Source organism: Macrotis lagotis, chromosome X (genome assembly GCF_037893015.1).
Source record: "Macrotis lagotis isolate mMagLag1 chromosome X, bilby.v1.9.chrom.fasta, whole genome shotgun sequence".
In the NCBI taxonomy this organism is placed as follows: Eukaryota; Metazoa; Chordata; class Mammalia; order Peramelemorphia; family Peramelidae; genus Macrotis; species Macrotis lagotis.
The window spans coordinates 631,340,795-631,349,346 of record NC_133666.1 but is presented as its reverse complement, the minus strand read 5'-3'; the positions used below and the strand labels follow the sequence as shown (position 1 = coordinate 631,349,346).

General features: G+C 52.4%; 1 protein-coding gene across 1 annotated transcript in view; it reads left to right on the top strand.

Moving 5' to 3' along the window:
* Positions 1–6,087: 6,087 nt before the first annotated feature.
* Positions 6,088–8,552, top strand: part of NRTN (neurturin) — a 36,432-nt gene continuing 33,967 nt past the window's right edge. The window contains exon 1 of the mRNA XM_074199915.1: positions 6,088–6,147. The gene's annotated coding sequence lies outside the window, so the exon portion shown is untranslated. The remainder of the gene's footprint in view (positions 6,148–8,552) is intronic.

The window sequence follows — 8,552 nt, the reverse complement described above, 5'->3', positions numbered from 1 at the left end:
CCCATCTACCCCTTTCCCAAGGGACTATGAGAGAGGGTGTAGGCAGGGGAGAAGGAGAAGGAGGAGGATACAATTCATGTGTGACTGTGTGTGAGGGTGTTTGATCTCCTGCCTGCCGCCCCCCCCATCCCCGGCTCGGCCCCAGCTCCCAGGCCATCCCAGAGGAAGAAATAGAGACTTTCAAGTCCCTGTTGCCAAGGGCAACTGTTTTATTAGAATCCACATGTTGGCCACATGTATCCCACTCCACATCTGTCTAGGAGGCAGGCAGCCTCAAGGTTCTGAGCTCCAAGCTACCCCCTCCCCACAGTCTTGTCACTGCCAGACCCTGGGGACCCCAAGGGAAAGGGGAGGGCCAGGGAGGGGAGGAGGAAGGGCCAGGTTAGCGGTGCTTTGGGGAAAGCCCTGGAGTTGTAGAGTTATGTCATGGTCTTAAAGTGGAGCTCTGCTACTTACCACCAGAGTGATCTCAGGGAAATCATTCTTTTCTAGGTCTCAATTTTCTGGTTGTGAAATGGGGGGATTGGACCAGATAATCTTAAGATCCCTCCTGCCTCTCAGTTCAGTGATTCAGTGATCTTATAATTGTGAGAAAGGAGGAAGTAGGGAAAGAAGGGAAAGAGGAGGAGCAGAGGAAGAGGAGGAGGGTGAAAAGAGGAGCAGAGGAGGAGGAAGGAGAACAGAGGAAGAGGAAGGGGGGAAAGAAGAGCGGAGGAGGGAGGGGAAAGAGGAAGAAGATGGGGGTGTTAAATGGTGACAGATTAGTGATGATTGATGATGGCCCAAGACAGACTTGGCAAGGCAGTTTCTCCCTCTGAGGTGGGGGAGATATTGCTTTTGAGTTTGAGTGTGTGAGTGTGTGTAACTGGGAGCGGGGGCAGGGCATTGGACCCAGGATCACCAAGCCCTTCTCTTCCCATCCTTGATTGGTAGCCCAGCCCAAGGAGACTCCTTTGAAGTCTTTCTTCCTTCTCTGACTCTAAAACCAAACCTCCCACCTTTTTTGCCACCCCAGTGGTGTGTGAAGGTCAATATCTTTCTTAGAAAGAAGGGAATGTCAGTGTGCATACACATGAGTGTGTGAATATTTGTGTGTATGCGTGTGTGTGTGTATGAGTGTGTGAGAGAGAGAGAGAGAGAGAAACATATTTCTTGGCATATTTTAGAGTATGCAAGTCTTTTCCTTTGTGTGAGCCATTTGAGGGAGGGTGTATATAATAATCACAATTGCTCTTATTTCTCCAGTGCTGAGGTCTTGTTTCACCACAAGTGGGTAAGCCAGGGAATACCAGCATTATTATCCCCATTTTACAGATAAGGCTCATCATCCAGCTGATGGATATCCATACTGATATTTGAACCCTTTAGAACCTTACAGTCTTCAGACTATGAATGACCACAACTAGCAAATCTTAATTAGCTCAGTCATGTGTTTATTTGAGGTGGTTGGACCATGAAGGTGTGTGTAAAAGCCTTGAATGTTATATTCTGAAGAGGAGGGAGGAACTGGACATGTTGTTGATGAGGATATGAAGCTAGAGCCCTAGGTCAAATCCCTATCAACTTGACCATCGACTTAATCTTAGCTAACTCCCTACCAAGAGCATTCTGGGAAAAAAAAGTGGAAAATTCACATATTCTGGGCACATCTGCAATTCCAGATTTCCTGCTATTACCCAGGTTGTGATGGGGATGTGGTTGTGATTGTGAGATGGCTATGTGTATGTATGTGGGATGGGAATCTATGTCTGCAGTTTATTCACTTGTGTGCCTGGGTTTGGGGATGTTTCTATATTGTGTAAAGTATAGATGTGTGTGAGGTGGTATAAAATGTGTATTGGCATGGTTATCTATAAGGGCGTGACTTTGTGGTTCCATGTCTGTATGATTGTATCTCTGTGTGAGCGTGCATTTGTGTGTTAGTGTATGTTCTAGATTGTGCCTCTGTGATGGTTTGTGTGTGTGTGTGTGTGTGAGCCCCATAGTGAGCCTTTCTCATCTTTTCCTGACATCTCCCCTCCTCTGAGATGACAATGAGAGTGAGTGGGAGGATCTGGGAAGGGGAGGGGAGCAGGGGCAGCAATTACTCTGTCAGTGATGGGAGGAGGGCGGGCAGGAGCCACATCAGGTTTCATCTAACTCTGTTCCCCCAAATCCCCCTGAAACCTAACCCATCCTGGATACAGCATGGATTCCATACCCAGACTTTCACACACTCACATCCCCAGAGACAACCAGTCACAGACACACACATTCCAACACATTCACATACACAATTACTCTCACACTTACTCAAGAAACACCCACACTTTCATCTTAGAGGAGACCCCAGAAGGCCTTTAGTTCTACCCCCAGACCCAAGAATCCAAGAATCCTCTCTCCAAGATCCCATATCAGTGACTATTTGGTATAATTTGAGAGCCCCCCCCCCCCCACCCTGATTGCTACCATAACCATGGCAGCAGCACCTTCTCATTCCCTCCTCATGAGGAACTCCTTCAGGTTAGATAGCATCTCTACAGCTTCTGCCCATGTCTCCTGGTTCAACCTTTTGAGGCCAAGTAACTACAGTTGCTCCCTCTCCCCTATGAGAGCACTTCTGGGCAACTCTTACATACCCCATGGCCTTCTCCAACCTAAATGTCCTCCATTCATTCAACCGGCCATCTCCTGTCCTCCAATCTCTGGCTGCCCCTCCCTGTATGCCCCCCAGTTTAGCTTCCTAAGCTATGTATGAACACAGCACTCTAATTGTGATCAGACCCAGGCAGAAGGCAGCTGGCTGTTCAGTCTCTAATTCAGTGCTCCCAATGCTGTTTTTGATTCAATCTTCCAGGGGTATTTGTTGGCTGCCATATTACACACAAGGATGTTCCTTTATAAACCCAGTTGCCAAGGAGCCTTCACTACCACCCATGGCCAAAGAGAACAGGAAGGTTTACATTTCAAAAGCCCAGAAAGACTGAGGTAGTAATGGGAGTATTTCACATACAAGTAAGGGGAACTGGTAGGACAGGGATTCCAACCACAGACAATCTATGACACCACCTTGAATTAGGAGAGGCCATTGGCTGAAAGGTCCTAAAAGGAAGGAGAAACAAAGGAAACAAACTTTTATGAAGGGCTTACCATATGCCAGACATTGTGCTGGTTTTCTCTTACTTGATCTTCACAATCACCCAGAGTTGGAAAGATGATATTATATCTGTTTAACAGATGGAAAAACTGAGACAGACAGAGGTTAAATGATTTGCCGAAGGTCATCCTATTGAGTATATGAGGTTGGATGTAAGGGCAGCAAGATGTCACAATAGCTAGAGCATCAGAGTTGCATTCCGGAAGAGTCATCTTCCTGAGTTCAAATCTAGCCTCAGTTTACTAGTCGCTTAACCCTCACTTTGCTCATCTGTAAAATGAGATGGAGAAGGAACAACCAAGAAAACCCCAAATGGGGTCATAATGAATCGGACACAAGGAAAAACATTTGGACTCCAATCTTCCTGACGACAAGCCCCTTGTACCCCCAGTTGCCTGGGCTTAGGTCCCTTCCTTCACCCCCCAGAGTTGGACACCAGTTCTACTCTTAACCCTCACTTCATCATAATCCAGGACGTGGATCCTGGGCTGTCTAGATTGTTATTTCAGCATATAGCCTCCTCCATGGCCAGGCTTCTTTTCCTTCTCCTCAATCCCTGACCAGGACCGAGTACCAGAGATGGGAGATGGAGAGGAAAGATTGTTACAAACTTGCTTGATGTAGAAGGTCTGATCACGATGGTGGAGAGAGCTCTGGTATTCATAAGAACGGTGCTCAAATCTAGGATCTGTTACTAATGTGTTTGTGACCTTGTTGAGGTCCCTTTTCTTTCATGGCTCACTTTTCCTGTCTGAAAAATAGAGGATGGCATAGTGAATAAAGGACTAGCCTTGGAATTGGGAGACTGGGCTATGCCACTATAGCAAGCAAGATCCTCAACTTCTCTGTGTCCCTAAGTAAATTTCTAAACCAGGATTCACTCACACTGATAAAATCACAGATCTGGATCTTTTAGAAATGGGGGCATTATAATGCCTACCTCCCAGGGCCATGGTGAAGGAAGTCTTTGCAAACATTAAAATACTGGAGGAAAAGGATTGATTGACAGTGGAATGGTGATGCTCACAAGAAGAGGTAACCTAGGAAATAAATGTCTTTCCTCCTGGTCTATTTATTTCTTTTAATAACAACTCATATTTCCAAAGCATTTTAAGATTGTGCAAAGGTTAATAACCCTATTTTCCAGATTGAAACTGAGGCCCCCACATGCCCCTCCCACTGCCCTCTGGGACCCCCAGCCTGAATCCCTGCTCTAAAATCAGAAATTTTAACTTGAAAGCTAGAAAACTGAAGATTATTCAGCCTTCATTATGAAGATTATGAAACTGAGACTCAAGGTGGAAAAAGGGTTTTTCTCTTTTTTTTTTGGAGGTCATCGGGATTATGTGACTTGCTTAAGGTCACTTAGCTAGTGTCTGAGGTCAGATTTGAACTCAGGTACTCCTGACTCCAGGGCAGGTGCTCTAGCCACTCTATCACCTAACTGCACTGCAAGAGGTTTCTCTCAAGGTCAGGCTAGTAGTAGCCAGAGTGGGATTCAGGTCTTCTGACTCACAGCCCAGTCACTGAATATTGGAGCCCCTAGTAAAGATGACCCAAGGCAGCCCAATTCATTTGAGTCTCACTTGACCTGTTCCACCACTGCTCTCCATTCTGCTCCCTATGGCCCAGGAGGACCAATCAAATCCCTGTCCCGTATGACACCTGAAGACATCAGTCATGTCCTCCATCTGTCGCCCTTCAAATCTCATCTCTAGGCTACCCGTGGCCATTTCTTCCAGTCTTTGCAGGGAAAGGTCACAGGCTCCTTCAGCATTCTGGTTGCTTTCCTCTGGAGACTCTGAATCTTATCTAGGACTTCCACTAACCAGGGCAACAAGGGGCAGCAAAGACAAAGTGTTCCCAGACAGATCTGGGGGATATCTTCCGGGGGGCGGGGGGTTGGTTCCAGGATCAGCTAGGCTAACTCCCTTTCCACCGAGGTCTGAGGGTTGGGGGCTGAATTCTTAATATCTTCTCTGCCCAGATTGCAATGCCCCTCAAGCCCAGGCAGCCAGCCCCGGAGAAACCAGGCTGCAGGGCCAAAGGGAAGGCGTTCCACTGAGTACACCAGTGGCTCCTGCCAGGATCCTGGGGATGGGGGAGGGGGTGAGCGGCGGTGGCCAGAGACAAGTGCTTCTGTGTCACCTGGTGATGTGCCCAGAGGCAGGGGGCGGGGGCGGGGCCAGAGGTGTGGCCAGGGTCGGTCCCTCCCGGAGCCCTGTAGGGATCTGGCTAGGCGACCCCCACCCCACCCCACCGGGGGAGCCGTCTGGGAAGGCCAGTTGGGGTTGGGGCCGAAATAGAAGGCGCCGTCCAGGCTCTGCCTCGGCAGAAGTGGGGCGCTCCCTCTGGCTCAGAAGTGGGGCGCTCCCTCTGGCTCCAGACTGTCGAGGATCTGCGCGGGCGGGGCGGGGGGGGGGTGCCTGCCCAGTGGGCTCGGGCCGCTCCCGGACCCGCGTGGGCTTGGCTCACCTGCTCCGGGGCCGGGGGGCCGGGGCCGGGGGCGGGGCGCGGGGGGCGGGGCGGGGCGGCGGGAAAGCCGGCCCCCGCAGGCCCCCCGCGGCCCGGGCCGCCCCCGGCTCCGCCCCCCGCGCGCTCCGAGCCTCCTGCGGCGGAGCCCCGCCGCCCCGGGGGAGCCGCAGAGCCGGGAGAGCGCCAGGGCGGGCGAGGCGGGCCGGACGGAGCCCCAGCTCGAGCCCCAGCGGAGCCGGCCGCCGTCGGGGAGCCGGCGCCCTCGGCCGCCCCGCCGGCGGAGCGCCTGCAGATCGGCCGCCGTCCAGGACGCCCGGCATGACCGGGGCCCGGGGCTGAGGCCGGCGCCGGCGCCGGGACTGGACGGGGCGGCCCCCGGCCCCATGGGCCAGCCGGCCCAGCCCCCCCGCGGCCGTCCCCTCCGGGCCGGGCCGGGCGGGATGGAGCCGCGGCGCTGCCCAGGGCTCCGCGGGGCCCGGCCGGGCTCGGGCGGCCGCGGCCGGCGCCTCTGAGGGACAGCGCGGCCCGGGAGCCAGGTAAGCGCGCGCCCTGCCCGCGGCCGGGGGGCTGCGACCCCTTGGTGACCGGGCCGGGCGGCTCGGGGGCGGGGGCCGGGCAGGGGAGCCCCGCAGGAGGAGGGCGCTTGGCCCGGGCCGGGGGGGAAAGAGGGCTGGGCTCGGCGGGGATGGCTCGGGGGACTTCTCCAGGTGGGACTGGCCGGAGGCTTCGGGGGAAGGAGAAGGGGTTGGGGGCCGGCCTGGGGCGTGTGGGGAAGGGGATCGAAGCCTCTGGACTAAGGTCTGCCTGGAAGGTCAGCGTGGGGAGGGGGATTACAGGGGTCTGGATGAGTGGGAGGGGAGGGGTCCCCGTGGCGCGGCCAGACGAGACATGCGAGGAGGGGGCCTGCTTGTGTGTTGGGGGGAAGTGAAAGGTTTGTCGGGAACCCCAGCGGAGGAGGGCCCCCAAGGATCTCCTTGGATCTCGACCGCCTAAGAGGTGGGGGAGGGCTCTGGGCTGGGGTCCCGGGTCTCCCTCTGCCCCTCATTGTGGCCAGGCTGAGAGAGTCCAGTCAAAGCCTTCCGTCCCTCCTGAGCAGGGATTGCCCCTGAGTTCTTGGGGTTACCCCTCGATCGCAGCCTGGTTCCCCACCACCACCACCACCACCACACCACCACCTTGCCCATTCTCACTGCCACCCCACCCCCTTCCCGCCTGCCGGGCAGGGAAAACACAGCCCTTGTCCCTTTGTCCCCCCTCCCGGGGTGGGAAGGGGCTTGGTCGTGGGCAGCGGGGGCCCCTTGGAGCCCGGGAGGGGGTAGCCGCCTGCTCCCCTTCCCAGATCCAGCTGTGGTGAAGTAAACATCTGTCAGCAGCCCGTTCCCAGTCACCAGCCTGCCTTTTTGCCTGCTCACCCGGGGACACCGTGTCCTCCCCCCAGGGCGAGGCCCTCCCCCCCTCCTGGGGCGCTGCAGCCAGCGCCCACATGGGGGCATCAGTGAGCAGGAGAAGCCCATTCCGGTGGGTCTGGGGTGGGGGGTGTCCGCAGGTCCTGTGGCCTGGCCTGGAAGGGGGAAACCTTCCCCGGCCTTTCCAGAACCTGGGGAAGCCAGGGGGAGCAGCAGGCGGCTTTACCCAAAACATCAGCTCAGGGATCTTTCTTTTTATAGGAACTTCGGGATCATTTGGAACAAGGGTGAACAACTTTTAGGCCTTCGGGGCCACATCACCCAACCAAAAAACTTGTCTAGAGCCCAGAGAGAATTTCCTATTTATGATCCCAGTGGGCTGCGTAAGCTACCTTGTGATATCCCTATTCTCAAGGATGAAATGTCCCACGGAGACTAAGGGAGCTGGGGTAGAAGAAGAGCGAAAGGAGAGGAACAGAAGGAGAAAGTGAGGAGAAACCGGCTTTAATAAGCCCAGACCCACCCTGGCTGTCAGTTCTCTGGACTGTCTTTCTCTCTGAGATACTCACATCCTCAGAACAGGATGTCAGATCTGGAAGGGACCCTTGGACATAAAGTATCTGAACCCGGGACCAGCTACAGTGTAGCGTTAGTCTGACCTCCTTACTTTATAGATAAAGAAACCAAGCCATAGGGAAGTTGAAAAACTTACCTAAGGTCCCAGAGAAAGTAGGATCTGAACCTACAACTTTTATCCCTAGAGACTGGGTGTTTTCCACTATGCCATGCTCCCTCCTATGCCTTATCAAATGTAGGACCCCCTCCCCCCATGACTTAAGAATGTGTGATCTGCTTCATGGTCAGAGGTTCTTCACAAAAATCACAGAATTTCAGATTTGGAAAGGTTCTCAGAGACCATCTTGTCCAACCCAATCATCCCTCATCCCAAGATAAAATGCCTAAGATCTATATGCCACTCCAAGTTTTGTATGTATGTAGATTTGATAGATGGATACAGATATGGATATCTATATAGATGCTGCATAGATATGCATATCCACATCTATCTGTATCTATAGATATACCATGTAGATATCCATATCTATCTTATACATATAGATATCTTTATCTATCTGTAAATATGCATATTTATATTTATCTATATCTGCACATATAAATATACATATCTCTCTGTATATCTATATTCATATTTATAGCTATATAAATACAAAGTGCTATCTATCCATACTTATAGATGTGTATATATATATATATATATATAATCTTATTTGTTTCTCCTCACATTAGGTTGAATTAGTTAATATTATCCCTATTTTATAAATGAGGACCAGAAAGGTTCAATCCTCACCCCAGGTTACCACATCCAGTAAGTCTATGGAAAGATTCAAAATCAGGTTTTAGTGACCCCCAAATCCAGCATTGTCTCCATTCTGCCAAAAAGCTTTCACCTCTACAAAATATCTGGCCTCCAGTGAGGGGCAGCCCATCAGCTCTTTAACTAAATCCATTCCACT